Source organism: Furipterus horrens, unplaced genomic scaffold (assembly GCF_987537825.1).
Source record: "Furipterus horrens unplaced genomic scaffold, mFurHor1.1.pri manual_scaffold_6, whole genome shotgun sequence".
NCBI classification, from domain to species: domain Eukaryota; kingdom Metazoa; phylum Chordata; class Mammalia; order Chiroptera; family Furipteridae; genus Furipterus; species Furipterus horrens.
The window spans coordinates 65254953-65270189 of NW_028327176.1; positions in this window are offsets into that span (position 1 = coordinate 65254953).

Here is a 15237-nt window from a genome sequence, read left to right on the forward strand (position 1 = left end):
CTCCCCAGTCTACAGCATCAGAGCCAGAAAGGAATCCAGATAACATATAGCTGTGAAAAGCAGCAACATTTTTGTCTTCCAAGGAGAGATGGCTGGAGACACAAAGAGCTTCCTAAAGGGCCAATGCATAACTTTTCATTTGCAGCCAGTTACCCTGGGCTATGGCAAAGGCGGAGAGGCAGAGTGGACTAGAGACACTTGAGGAGAGTCTGGGGATGGTGACTTTGGGGAGAGAACTGAGGGAGTAGCTGCCAGGATCTCTGGGCTAAATCATTCAATCACTTAAGGCCCACTCTCTTAACAAATGCCAAGTATACAATATACTGTTATTAATTTTAGTGTTTAAAACTTAGTTACCTCTAAAACTTAAAATCTGTACCCTCTCACCAACACTGCCCCATTTCCAGCATTTCCCAGGCCCTGATAACCATCGCTCTACTCTCTTCTCTAGGTTCAACATGTTTAGATTCTTCGTGTAAGTGATATCATGCAATATTTATCTTTCTGTGTCTACCTTATTTCACTTAAAATGATGTCCTCCAAGTTCATCCTCATTGTCACAAGTGGCAGAATTTCCTTCTCTTTTATGGCTGAAATACATATCGCAATATTTTTATCTATTAACCCATTGAAAGATACTTGGGTTGTTTCCATACCTTAGCTATTGTGAATAATGCTGCAATGAAAATAGTATCTCATAAGTAGTATGTGTATGTTACATTGTTGTCATTGTGTTTATTTTATTTATTTATTTTTTGCCTCACAGATATCATCTTAGTGTCTATCCCTTGTGAAGGTCAAATGTCTACACTGTTCAGCTACCCAAAACCAAAGTTACCAACACCAACTACCCAGTGAGTCCCAGATCATTCATTTGAGAACTTAAATCTGCTCAAGTTTTTGGTGGAAAGTGGATCTTCCACTACATACTAGAAAAATATGGGAATAATAGTTATTTTAATAAATATGTAAAGTTACATCTATTAGAACTTAAATACAGGGTGGGGCAAAAGTAGGTTTACTGTTGTTTGAATGGAAAATAATGCAATAATTAATAAATACAAGAATAAACTCTATTTTCACATACTTATAACTGTAAATCTACTTTTGTCCGACCTTGTAAATAAGACTTAAACCTACAACTCCATTATGATCAGAGCCTGAGCAAGCTAAGGAGGACATCCTTAAAGGGAGGCACCTGACATAAGTTCCATGTCTGAGCAGGAAAAGAAAGATTTCCACATAGAAAAGTGCAGAGACCACAATGGGTGATTAGGGTATCCATAGGTGGGGATGGCCCACTGTAGGGTGTCAGCGCCTAATCAGAGTAAAGAGAAAATCTATGCATGGAAGTAGACTGGTGAGAGCATCACTCCACCAAAATGTAGAAGGGACATCTATATGAGAAGCAATCTTACAAGGGGTGTCAGAGTCCAAGCTAGATGAGGAGGGCATGCATATGTTAGACCAAACATATGTAAGGTTTCAGAATCCCAGAAGAATTGCAACAGCCACATGAGTAAATGGCTTAGAATGTGAGTTCATATCCCAGCAGGATGAGAAGGGCTCCCACAAGAGAGTGGATGGCAGCAGTGATAGGAGATTGGTTACATATAGGGAATGTGGTCAAATAAGTATATAAACTAAAGAAAATTGGAGCCAGATTTCTCACTGTTGGAGAAGGGAATCACACATGTGAAAGGGAAGAAAATTAAAAACTCCTGTGATTTTGGATTGAAATTAAAGAATAGTGACACCTGAGTAGCAGTGAGACCATCTAGTACCAAAGTTCTGGCTTCTAAATATCAATATCCATTAAAAGGAAATGAGGGACCCTTGGAGAAATGCCTGATTGTAAAGCTAGGAAGGCAACTAAAAAGTGGAACCTGGGGCTGTGTCACACAGTAAGAAAGTCTCAAAGATAGTAACATATTATAACCCTTTGAATCACATAAGAAACCATGTGTTTTGTAGCAATCTAATACTTAGATAAAAATTGAAAGTATAATACAAAGAATGTATAGATACATCACAGATATAATTAAATGAACAAAGACTAAATCAGAGTTTGATTAGAAATGATATGGTTACATTATTTAATTTGTAAATGTCCCTCATATTGGATTTGTCAGATGTTTTCTCACACTTACATAAGTTCAAGTTATACATCTTTGGCAGAAATACCACAAATGTGACACTGTATTGCATCTGATCAGGAGTTGCATAAAGAGATTAAAATGGAAGGTTACTCAGCAAAACAACTTCAGGTTTTGACTGACAATTTATTAAAATTAGTAAATCAAATCACCTTTTCATAACAACATAAGCAGCAACCTTATCTCCAGTGCCCCCTAAAAGCAGTAATCTCTTTTGTGCATCAAGATTTTCTTAGGAGAGAAACATCCATCTCATTGCAACCCTCTTTTTTTTCCGCCTTCATTTTGTCTTCACACAACATCTGCCTTTTTTGTGAAGTGATGCCTAGAAACAAAATTACCATTGCATTTCTTTCTTTATCCAGAAGCACAGCTTAGACATAGCCAAGCTGACCTATTAATTTCAAACTCAATACTTCAGGTAAGAATCTATAATATTTGATGACAGAAAAAAATGGTCTTCTTAGAATTTCGTCGGCAGCCGTCAGTCTCGAGAGACGATGGTGTAGCTTCTTAAGAGTCTATCTGCACCGCCGAGAATGGCTGTGCAGTCCGACTCGGGAGTGACATGGTATCTGTCTCCTCCCGTGTTGAATCGACATCTTGTGATGACGCTGAAGCTACAGAGCCTGGGCAGGGTAATATGGAGGGTCTGCTGTTGCCCATGCAGCAGACCCCCCCCTCTCTTCGCAGCTGAAGGGTCCAAGGGAAAGACGGAGTCGATACAGCTTGGGTTCAGGTGCGCCGCAGGAGTTGCCGGTGTTGACTACAACGTCAAACCGCCTTAGGGACTCCGGCTCCGGATTTTCTGTCGGGGTTTACTCCCTTAGCCTTTCCCCTAGAGGTATGCCGCAAGGCAGCGGAGGTTTTTTGGAGTCAGAGTTTTCCTTCTCTGATTACCCTGACTGGAAGATCGAACCAGCGACACTTAGCTCGCAGGCCGACGCTCAATCCACTGAGCTAAACCAGCCATTAAATTCTTAGAATTTAATGCAGAGATATTTGCTAAACCTTTCAAAACTCAGAGGTAATCCCCAAACTGAACTACGTTTAGTGATTCATGTGTAAGACACTATGTTTCCAGGTAAAATGTCCAGCAGTGCATAATCTGTGAACTACATTGTTTAGTATGATATTTTGATATATTGTGTTAATAATGCTAGGTCTGTGTTACTGTGTATAAATATATATGTGTGAAACACACTATTTGTTGGTATGGGGTGAATGCATTACTCTGTCAGTGATATATGTTAAAACTCTATTGAATAGTGTTAGATGTGCAATTTATTCCTATAGAGATATACGTGTGAACCACTGAATTTATCAGTTCATGGTACTTATGCCTCATGTTACTGCATAGAATGATACTTGTGTGAACAACTCTGTTTAACAGAATATGCTGTGTATGCTCCTTTATTAATAACTTATGCTAAATGACTGTTTGGCACTGTATTTGGCAGCATGTGTTATATGTAGTACTTTGTTTAGTAATGTATGTTGAAATATGTTTACTGGTGGTATATTACTGTATATAGTGATATGTATGTGAAACTATATTTAGCAATACTTGGTGCATAACTGCTTTGTTTCCTGTAATATGTGTGATGTTATGTATTTTTTAGTGCCAGGAGCATGTGTTACTGTGAACAGTTATATATGTGTGAAACACTAAATTTGTCAATGTGTGGCACATTTCCTAGTTTGTTCATACAATCCTCTCATAACTATATAACTATATAGCATTACTCACCTCACATGTCATTGAAATCATATCTCACATACAGTAATAAATACAGTGCTTCACACACACATCACTAAAAGCAGTATTATACACATTACATAAAACTAAACAGTGTCTCTCACATACTTTGCTAAAGACAGCACCTCATATTCATCACTGAACAGATTATTACACACATCAAAAAATCATTAACTACAGTGTCACACACAGTTAATCAACAATGTTTTACACACATCACATATCATGTCATTAGACAGTGTCTCACAACTACTTTAGAATCAAATGACTCAGACAATATAAAGTACACTATCACATACATCACACTCCACTAAACACATTGTCTTATACACACATTATTAACCCAGTATGTTACATATACCACATTAAATACAATATCAAATACTATAAACAACTAAATTCAGTGTCTCACAAACATCACTAAACCAGCTTTACATACACCACATACCACTAAACACAGTATGTCACACACTTTACTAGTCATAGTATCACACACAGTACATGGCACTAAACATGGTGCCTCACATGCACATCACTAATCACAGTATAATACACACAAAACACTACCATACAAAGTATTTCAACATAAACCAATAAATTCAGTATCACACACCATCTTACCACCTAGGTATATGCCAGGCATTACAGGCTGTCACAGAAAAATGTATCCACAATTTTAATGACTTTAAGTCTGTATTTACTAGCAACACTCACAATAAACTACATAAAGGTACTTTTTTATACTTAGCACCTGTTTTCAAACTTATGACCATTCTGGTCTAGACATTTCTGGCAACATAAAGCAACAGAATCACAAACATTGAGAATCATTTCACTTGGTATTTGGGCACATTCTCTTTCAATGTCTACTCATAATTCATCAATGGTTTCAGTTTTTTTAGCATAAATGTTATTCTTGAGAACTCTCCAAAGGAAAAAGTCTAGTGGTGTGAAGTCTGGTGAATGCGCAGGGTAATCTACAGTACCATTTTGCCCGATCCATTTGTTTGGCAGGTTCTCATCAAGATAGGCCCTTACATCACAATGGTAATGTGGAGGCGCTCCATCTTGTTGGAAATAAAAGTCCTCATCATGGAAATCTTCGTGACTATGGCTGAGTCCTGCAGTAAATTCAAGTAAGTGGCACCAGTTACAGTAGTTGCAAGAAAAAAGGGGCCAGTTAATCCACGCATGGATGAGCCACACCACACTGTCAGTCGTGTCTTTGCACTTCTACCACATTTTTGTACGTCTAGTAGCATTTCAAAATAAACTTTCTTTGTTCAAAACTTAATCTGGTTTCAGCCATTATTTCCAACAGTTAAGTCTAAAACAAAAGAAAACAAAACAAAAATTCAGCAAGTTACTGTTACAGCAGATTCAGCAAGAATAAACCACTCAGAGATGGTGGATAAGGAAAGCAACGTGTTTATTGCCAGCAGCCGGGCTGAGACCAACTCTCCAAAATGGCACCGACTCTGAATGGGGTTAAGGACAGGGTTTATATAGGGTCTTTTCCTTTGGGAGGAAAACAACCCTGGCAGGAAGTGGGAGTGGGGCAGCTGCAGGTAGGTGTGCATGTGACATCTGGCAGCAACAGGGACAAGGTTTACGGGGTTATTATCTTCAGTTGTAGTCAGCTGCTTAGCAGGATTCTCTGCAGGACAGACAGCTCTGCAATAAAGCCAGATTCTCTGCAAGAGAAAAGCCTCCAATAGGCAATTACTTAATTCTAGCAGCAGACATTGGCAAATTTTTACAGGCCTTAGGCAATGGGGCCCTTAGGAGATGACTGGAATTCCTTACAAGAAATGGCTGAAGCCCCTACATTACTAGCTATTAAAGTGTGGATATATTTTTTTTGCGACACCCTGCATTATAATACAATATTACTTACTCAAGGGAAAAGGATGTAAATATGCATTCAGCTTCAGTATGTATCAGAATAATATTATTCACACATACACAGAAATAAATAAGCATGCATTAAATGCCTAACAAATTCCAGGTATTATTCTGATAATAATGAATAACAAAATAAACATGAATAAAGAAACTAATATATGACTGTTACTCTTCCAGTAAAACATTGCTCACACATAGGAAGGAGACAAGCATGCACTGATTGTCCAGTAAATGCCAGGCACAATTTCTATTTTAACATTGCTTATCCAAAGAGATAAATTAGCAAGCATATATGGAAGCTTTTTATGCTCCAGATATTCTTCTTCCCTTGCTATGTTATTCATATATGGTAAGAGAAAGCAAGACACAGTAGTTAGGATGTGCAAGACATTGTTATAATACACCATTACTCACACAGGAGGGAGAAAAATAACAGTGAATGGGGCACCTTGTTTGTGTCAGGCACTAGTCTGACATGGCTTTACTAACTCATAGGGAAAGGAAATGAGCATGCATGGACCACATAATGTATGAGCATGCATGAAGCACCAATTATAAGCACAATTCTACTGTAAGGTCATTTAGACATAAAGGAAGCAAACAAGGATGCATTAAGTTCTTAGTATAGCCAGACGCTATTCTAGTACAAGATTACTCAGAAGCAAGGAAGCAAGCATGCTTTAATTACCTAGTATATGCCAGGTATAATCTAGTATGGCATTATGTAAATAGAAGAAAAGGAAAAGAAGCTAGCATCCTTGAACACCTAACATATGAAAGACACTAGTTTAAGGGACAAAATAAACGACCTGCTTGGCCACTGAATGTCTGCTAGTTATGATTATATTATGACACCACAAACATGCATAAAAAGAAATAAGTACATTGTGGGAGCTTACCACATGCCAAGGACTATTCTGGTACATTGCTCACATGCAAGGAGGAAAAAAGGAGACTCCATGAAGCATTTAGTGTATGCCAGACATTATTTCAGCAGAACACATAGGAATATATAAGCTACATTAACTGCCTAGTATAGGTTAGATACTATTCTATTACAACCTTATACAAAGAGGAAGGAAATGAGCATGCATTCTTAGCCTGCTACATGTCAGTGTACTATTGTATAATGTTTACATGTAAGGAAAAAGAATGAGCATAAATTCAGTATAAGCCAAACACTATTTGGGTATAACATTACTCATAATTAGGAGGGAGGAAACAAAATTACATTGAACATCTCTAATATGTGAGACATGACTCCACTATAATATTACTCACACATAGGGCAAAGGAAACAAGCATGAATGAGTCATCTAATATGTGGTGAGTACTTTTTAGTACAATCTTATTTCCATATAGAAAGCATGAATGCATGAAGTATATATAGTCTATATGCCAGGCATTTTTCTGGTATGACACTCACACAGAGAAGAACAAAATAAACATACAAGGAGCACATAGTACCTGGCATTATTTTAGCACAATACAACTCATATACTGTAAAAAGGAACAGGCAAGAATTAATGCCAAATATATTCCAGGTACTATTCCAGGAAAATATAGTTCTCACAAAAGGAAAGAAAGGAGTATGCAATTAGTAACTAGTTTATGCCAGGCAGTAATATAATTCATTGATACTTACATAAAGGAAAAAGAAAAATAATGCATTATTGCTTGCTATTTACAAGGCCCTATTTTAGTCCAACTTAAAGATAGGGGAAAAAAATAAGGATGCATTAAGCACCTAATATATGCCAGGTTCTGGTAAAATATAACTTGCACAGAAAGAAACCAGCATGCATTAGAAACCTACTATATGCCATGTTTTATCCTAATGAAACATTACTCATACATAAGAAAAGAAAAAGAAAAAGATTGTATTGAGCACCTTGTATGTGCCAGGCCTACTCTAGCATAATATTTCTCACACACAGGTGCAAGATAGGCATACTTTGATCATCTAGTAAATACAAGGAACCATTCTAATACAACATTACTCTCAGATAGGGGAAAGAAACATGCCAACAGTACAGTGTTCCCTCACTTATTGTGGGTATTACATTCTAGAGGCCCCTGCAATAGGTGAAAATCCACGAAGTAGGAACCGTACATTTGTTTTAGTGTTTATATATTTTTAAGGCTTTATAAACCCTTCCCACACACTTATAAACCATTCCCAGTCCCTTACTAACCTCTCTCACTCCCTTATTAACCTTTTTCTCACTTTTATAAACACTACTTATGTTCTTAAACATACTCTATACTCTTAAACCTATGTAACTTTAACAACATACATATACAGTACCGCAAGATCCCGTGATATAGTGAAAAATCCTCGATAAATAATTAAATATAATATTTTTTAAAATCCCACAATACAGTGAGGCTGCAATATAGAGAGGGACTACTGTACATGCAAAGTACTCTACTAGTACAAGCATCCTCAAAGATGAAAGAAAAGCTTGCTCAACTTGAAACACCTGGTACTACCACTAGAACACTAATACAACATTACCTACTATCAGAAGAAAAGTAGCAACATGAATTGAGAGCCCCATTTATGCCAGCCAGTATTCTAGTACCACCTTGCTTTTACTAGGGACAAAGAACACAAGAATGCATTAAGTGGCAAAAATGTATCAAGTACTACTCCAGTACAAAGCTAGTCACACACAGGAAAGAAAACAATATTTCAAAGTGGCCCAGATATGCCAGGTGCAACATTATTCACTGTATGCACTTTTATAAGGCAGGTAGACTTCAGGTACAAATTGGCTCACATATAGTAAAAGGAAACAGACATGAGTAGAGTATGTTGTATACGCCTGACACTACTACAGCACAATATAACCCACACATTGGGACAAGAAACTAAACATGCACTGATTGCCTAATACATACCAGGTACTAATCTAGCCAAATAATTCTCTAATACAGAGCAAAAACAAAGCTAGCATAGATGAAGTATCTGGTATAAATCAAACAATATTTTAGTAAAGAATCACACAGGAAAAAGTAAGCATGCTTCTTTTAAGTACTTATTGTATACCAGGTTCTATACTAGCATAATGTTATTCAGTATAAAATAGGCATGTACTGAATGACAGATGTGTGTCAGAAAATATTCTAATACATCTTTCACAAATAAATGGAGAAATACAAATGTGCATCAAATGTCTAATATTTGTCAGGCACTATTCTAGTACCATGTAATTCACACTTAGAAAAAGGAAATTAGTATGCCTTAAGCATCTAGTATTACCATGTGTTATTCTAGCAGTAGGTTGCTAAAACATAAGGGAAGGAAACAAGTATACATTGAGCATCTAGTAAGGGCCAGGGACTGTTCTATTACAACTTTACTTATATAAAGAAAAAAGGAGACTTCCAGCCAAGATGGAGACCTAGACAGACACATGGTGTCTCCCTCCACAACTAAGAAGGAATACAACTACCTCAAAACTAGAAACAACCAGAAGTTCAAGAAAATCAAGCTGCATGGAAGTCCAACAAACAAAGCTATAAAGAAGAAATACTCATCCAGACAGGTAGGAAGGGCAGAGCCCAGGCAGAGAGGATGAAGTGCGGTGGTGGCAGCAGCAGCAGCAGCAGGCCAGCAGAAAGTGCAGTCACACATTTTTAAAAATTGGGAGGGACACCTAGAGAGCACTCCAAGCACCAGACCAGACCTCCCAGCACCAGGGAAAATAGAACCTCATCACTTTTGACTGTGCAAACCAGTGGGGGTTGGGGTGGAGGAAGAAACTGCTGGTCTTTCAGCAGAGTCCACTTGTTTAAAGGGCCCCCACAGTGCTAAAACATCCGTAGACCCATTCACTCTGGGAACAACGGCCAGGGAAATAGAGAGGTGCCAAACCCATACAAACAGGGAGAAGTGCCTGGAAAAGGGGCAAGGGCTGAGCAGGCAGCATTGTTCCCTCTCTGATTCCTCCCCCACAACAACACCACAACATGGTGAAACGGGGTGGCCCTCTACTGATGAATACCTAAGGCTCCGCCCCTTACAATGTAACAAGAGCAATAGCTCTACCTAAGACACAGAGGCAAATAAACACAGGAGCCTATCAAGATGAGGAGACAGAGAAGTATGGCCCAAAAGAAGGAACGGATCAAGGTTCCAGTCGGTGAACTAAGTGACAAGAAGATAGTCAACCTAACAAATGCAGAGTTCAAAACACTGGTGATAAAGATGCTCACAGGCTTGACAGACATGCTTAAGTATGGCAAACACATAAGGGAAGAAGTAAAGGCTATGCTAAGTGAAATGAAGGGAAATCCACACAAAACCAATGGTGAAGGGAAGGAAACGGGTTCAAATCAATGATTTGGAATATCAGGAAGGAAAAAACAGTCAGCCAGAACAAAATGAAGAAACAAGAATTGAATAAAATGAGGAAAGACTTAGGAACCTCTGGGATAACTTTAAATGTGCCAACATCTGAACTATAGGGGTACCAAAAGGAGAAGAGCAAGAAATTGAAAACTTGCATGAGAAAATAATGAAGGAAAACTCTCCAAATTTGGTGAAGGGAATAGACATACAAATCCAGGAAGCACAAAGAGTCCCAAGCAAGCTAGACCCAAAAAGGGCCACACCAAGAGACATCATAATTAAAATGCCAAAGGTTCACAATAAAGAGAGAATCTTAAAAGCAGCAAGAGAAAAGCAGAGAGTTTCCTACAACGGAGTACCTATAAGACTGTCAGCTGATTTCTCAAAAGGAACTTTGCAGGCAAGAAGGACCTGGCAAGAAGTATTCAAAGTGATGAAAAGCAAGGACTTACAACCAAGATTACTCTATCCAGCAGAGCTATCATTTAGAATGAAAGGGCAGATAAAGGGCTTCCCAGACAAGGTAAAGCTAAAGGAATTCATCATCACCAAGCAATTATTATATGACATGTCAAAGGGACTTACTTAAGAAAAAGAAGATCAAAATTATGAACATTAAAATGACAACAAACTCACAACTATCAACAACTGAACCTAAAAAATAAAACAAAATCCAACTAAGCAAACCAGAATAGAAACAGGATCATTTGCAGGGTTATCAGCTGGGAGTGGGGAAGGGAGGAAATGGGGAAATGGTGCAGGGATTAAGAAGCATAATTGGTTGGTACAAAATAGACAGGTGGAAGTTAAGAATAACATAGGAGGGAGAAACAAGATGGTGGAGGAGTGAGTGGAAGCTACACTAACTTCCTCCTAGAACTAGTCTGGATTTACAATGTAATTTTGGAGAAATCATCTGGAATAACGAACCGAACACCAGCTGGAGAGAAGTCTTATAACCACGGAGAGACAGAAAAGGCCGCTACATCACAACGTGACCGGTAGGGAGTGCGGAGACGTGGAAGGGCTGGCTGGGCTCCCACGGGTGGCAGCTGAAGGGGCTGAGAAACAGCTCAGCAGCCGGGGATTCCCCCTGAGAAGGGCAGGGTCTAAACCCCCAGCTGGGCTTCCCAGCCTACAGCGACAGAGTGGAAAGTAAAATAGTATCAGCTGTGAAAAGCGAAAAGCCACAGGCTTTCTTGCTAGCCGGAGAGAAACAGCAGGAGAAAAAGAGCTCTTAAGTGGATCACATACGAAAATATTTTGGCCACCACTTACCCTGGGCTCAAGCAGAGGGAAGGCAGAGAGGACTGGAGACACTTGGGGAGAATTTGGCACGGTGGCTTTGAGGGGAGAACTGGAGGAGCAGCTGACTGGGTCCCAGTGCTGACTCATCCCCAGTACTGCGGGTAGACCATTCCCCTCCAAGTGGCGTCAGCCTGAGGGGAAGCAAAAGCCCTGCCTACAGGAATTAAGCTGCCACACCCACAGTCCTTAAGCCTGACAGCTAATCACAGATTGAATAGATTAACAATCAAAGAAGACAGACAACAGCAGTAGATCCCTGGAAGTCTCCAACAGGCTGCCTAGGGCCAGACTGGTACATGATCTGACGCCACCAGAGGCAGATCCAGGAAGTGCAGATCATTCCAAGAAGCACCAACAAACAATAGGAGTCAAAAAAATGGGGAGACAGAGAAACAACCTCCCATCAAAAGGAAAGGTAGAATCCCCAGAAAGAGTGCTAAATGAAATAGAGGGGAGCGAACTATCAGATATGGAATTCAAAACATGGATTATGGAGAAGCTGAATGAGCTCAGCGGAAACTTCAAAGAACTCCAGAAAAACTACAAGGAACTCACAGAAAATTACGTGAGCATGAAAAAGGACATAGAAGCTATCAATAAGAGCCAGGAGGAAATGAAAAATACGATCTCTGAATTGAAGAACACAGTAGAAGGAATTAAAAGCAGGCTAGAGGAAGCAGAAGATCGGATCAGCGAGCTGGAGGACAACCTACACAAAAACTCCCAGACAATGCAACAAAATGAAAAAAGACTGAACAAGACTGAAGAGGTTCTAAGACAGCTGCAGGACAACATGAAACGTAATAATATCCGTATCATAGGAATTCCAGAAGGAGAAGAAGAAGAGCAAGGGATAGAAAACCTCTTTGAAAAACTAATGACAGAAAACTTTCCTAACATGACGAGAGAAAGAGTCACGCAAGTCCAGGAAGCACAGAGGGTCCCAATGAAGATGAACCCCAACAGGCCCACTTCAAGACACATCATAATTAAAATGCCAACATTCAAAGACAAAGAGAGAATCCTAAAAGCAGCAAGAGAGAAACAACTAATAACATACAAGGGAGCTCCAATAAGGCTATCATCAGATTTCTCAGCAGAAACACTACAAGCCAGAAGGGAATGGCAAAAAATATTCCAAGCAATGAAAAACAAAGGCCTACAACCAAGAATACTCTACCCAGCAAGGCTTTCATTCAAAATGGAAGGTGAAATAAGGAGTTTCCAAGACAAAAGAAGGCTAAAAGAATACATCTCCACCAAACCAGCATTGCAAGAGATGCTAAAGGGTCTGCTTTAAGAAGATGAAGAAACAGAGAGACAGAGAGGAACACGAGTACAAAGGGGGAAAATGACAATGAATAAGTACTGAAAGAAAGAAGGAACTTCTACCATTTGCAACAACATGATTGGAACTAGAGAGAATTATGCTTAGCGAAATAAGCCAGGCAACAAAAGAAAATTACCTTATGCTGTCACCTGTTACAGGAAACTAATGAACAACACAAACAAATGAGCAAAATTGAACCAGAGGTATGTAAACAAGGAATAAACTAACAGTAACAAAGGGGGAGATGGGAGGGAGAGAAGGGGTAAGAAGGGGAAGGGTCTAGTCAAAGAACATGTATGAATGACCCATGGACATGGACAACTGGGTGGGGACTGACTGTGGGGGGGGGCAGGGTGCAGAGAAGCAAGAGGGGGAAAAAAAGTGAGAGAACTGTAGTGGAAAAACAAACAAACAGAAAATTTTTTAGTGGGGGGGAATAAAAATATAAAGAATAGAAATGCAAGTTCAGTGAATATTAGAAGGACAAGGATTTTCCTTCCGATAAGACAGTCCTACAGATTTAGAGACTTGTATGTGGGTTATGTTACATAAATTAACATGTGTTTTCTGTTTTCAAAGGGCATAAGCCTACAATCTCATTACCTGAGTGATTATCTGTATGCATAGGCCTCACTTAATCCTGTCTGCATTGCTGCCTCCTGAGACTCAATGGTTTGGCTGAACTAAGTGGCTGGGTTGGTGAAGAACGGGGTGGTCTGTGGGCTTCACTTTAAAACTGGTTTCTCTTTTCTATCCTAATGGCTTGGACAGAAAAAGCCCAGAGGCCTGAGATGGGGGAAACCTAAAATATTTCCCTCAGTCCAAAATAAGTATAATGGGCAAAAGGGTTTTGGACAGGTGAGATGTACCTAGCACACCTTCCTCCAAAGAAGCCCTTCTTTTCCCTAATGTGGGACATTGAAAAATTAATACCTGTCTTTTGTCATCTAGTGGTTACGGATTAAATGATGTCCTTTAACCCTGTTGCCCCCAGAATACAACAAGGATGCCAGCCTGTCAAACCAAGCATGCCGTTGTCCAGAGACAGCCAACCAACCTGGAGTCTGCACGATCCTTCCCCTTGTGGGAAGGCCACCCTCCCCTCCACATCCCCACTCTTATTAGGGATTTCTTGACCCACGGGTAGGTAGGACGACGACCATGTCCAGCTTGAAGCAGCTAGAGGAGCTTGAGACCTTCATCCATTGTCCTTTATAAGATTGTAAAGGGTCTTAAGTCTGAGAGGGAGGAATTGTTATTTTTTATTGTTAAAATATTTAACTAATTAATTAATTAATTTTAAAAAAAGAAGAAGAAGAATATATGAAAGGGTGAGGCGGGAGAGCTTGTATGTACGACCCATGGGCATGGACTTGGAGAGGGGATTGTTGGGGAAGGGGGGTGCTGGGCGGAGGGGAGCAAAGGGGAAAAAAAATTGGAACTATTGTAACAATATAATCAATAAAATATACTTAAAAAAAAAAAAAAAAAAGAATAACATAGGAAAAGGTGAAGCCAAAGAACTTAGATGCATGACCTATGGACATGAACTAAAGAGGGTAGAATTGCTGTAGGGAAGCGGAGTACTGGGCAGAGGGGAGCAAAGGGGAGAAAATTGGGAATACTGTAACAACATAATAAAATATACTTTAAAAAAAAAGAAAGAAAAAAGGAGAAAAATTCATCATGCATCTTGTATATGTCAGTCATTTATCAAATTCACACACAGGAAACAAGATAAATATGCATTGAGTGTACACTATATACCAGGTAGTACTATAGTACCATATTACTCACAAGATGCATATTTGTTTCCTCAATTAACAGTAAGGCTGTCCTAGAATAGTAACTGAGATATATTCTAATACTGCATTACTCACAGATAGTAGGTGTGACTGTAATCATGCATTGAGCCTCTTTCATACAACACTGTTATATTAGTACAACATAAATCATATATAGGAAGATGGAAAAATGCATTCAATGTACTCCTAATATATTACAGGTATTATTTGGTTGTAATATTATTCCTACATGAGTCAAAAATCAAAAACATTAATTGATTTCATAAAATCATCGAGAGAACATTATAATACATATTACCCAGATAGGGGAAAACCAAGCTTGCATAGTTTACCTAGCACAGGCCAGGAATTATTCAAGACCATTGCTCACACTGAGTGGGATTAAGAAAGCATGCACTAAGTCTCAGTATATGCAAGGTGCTATTAATTAAAATTTACTCATACATAGCAGAATGAAATGAGCATGCAATAGGCACCTAGTAGGTAGCAGAACTATTTTATGCAATATTGCACTCACATAAGCAAAGGAAACTAGTATGTATAGAACAACCATTCTAGTATCATATAATCCACACATGGGCAGCAGAAAAGTATAAGTGAGCAACTGGTTTATGCTA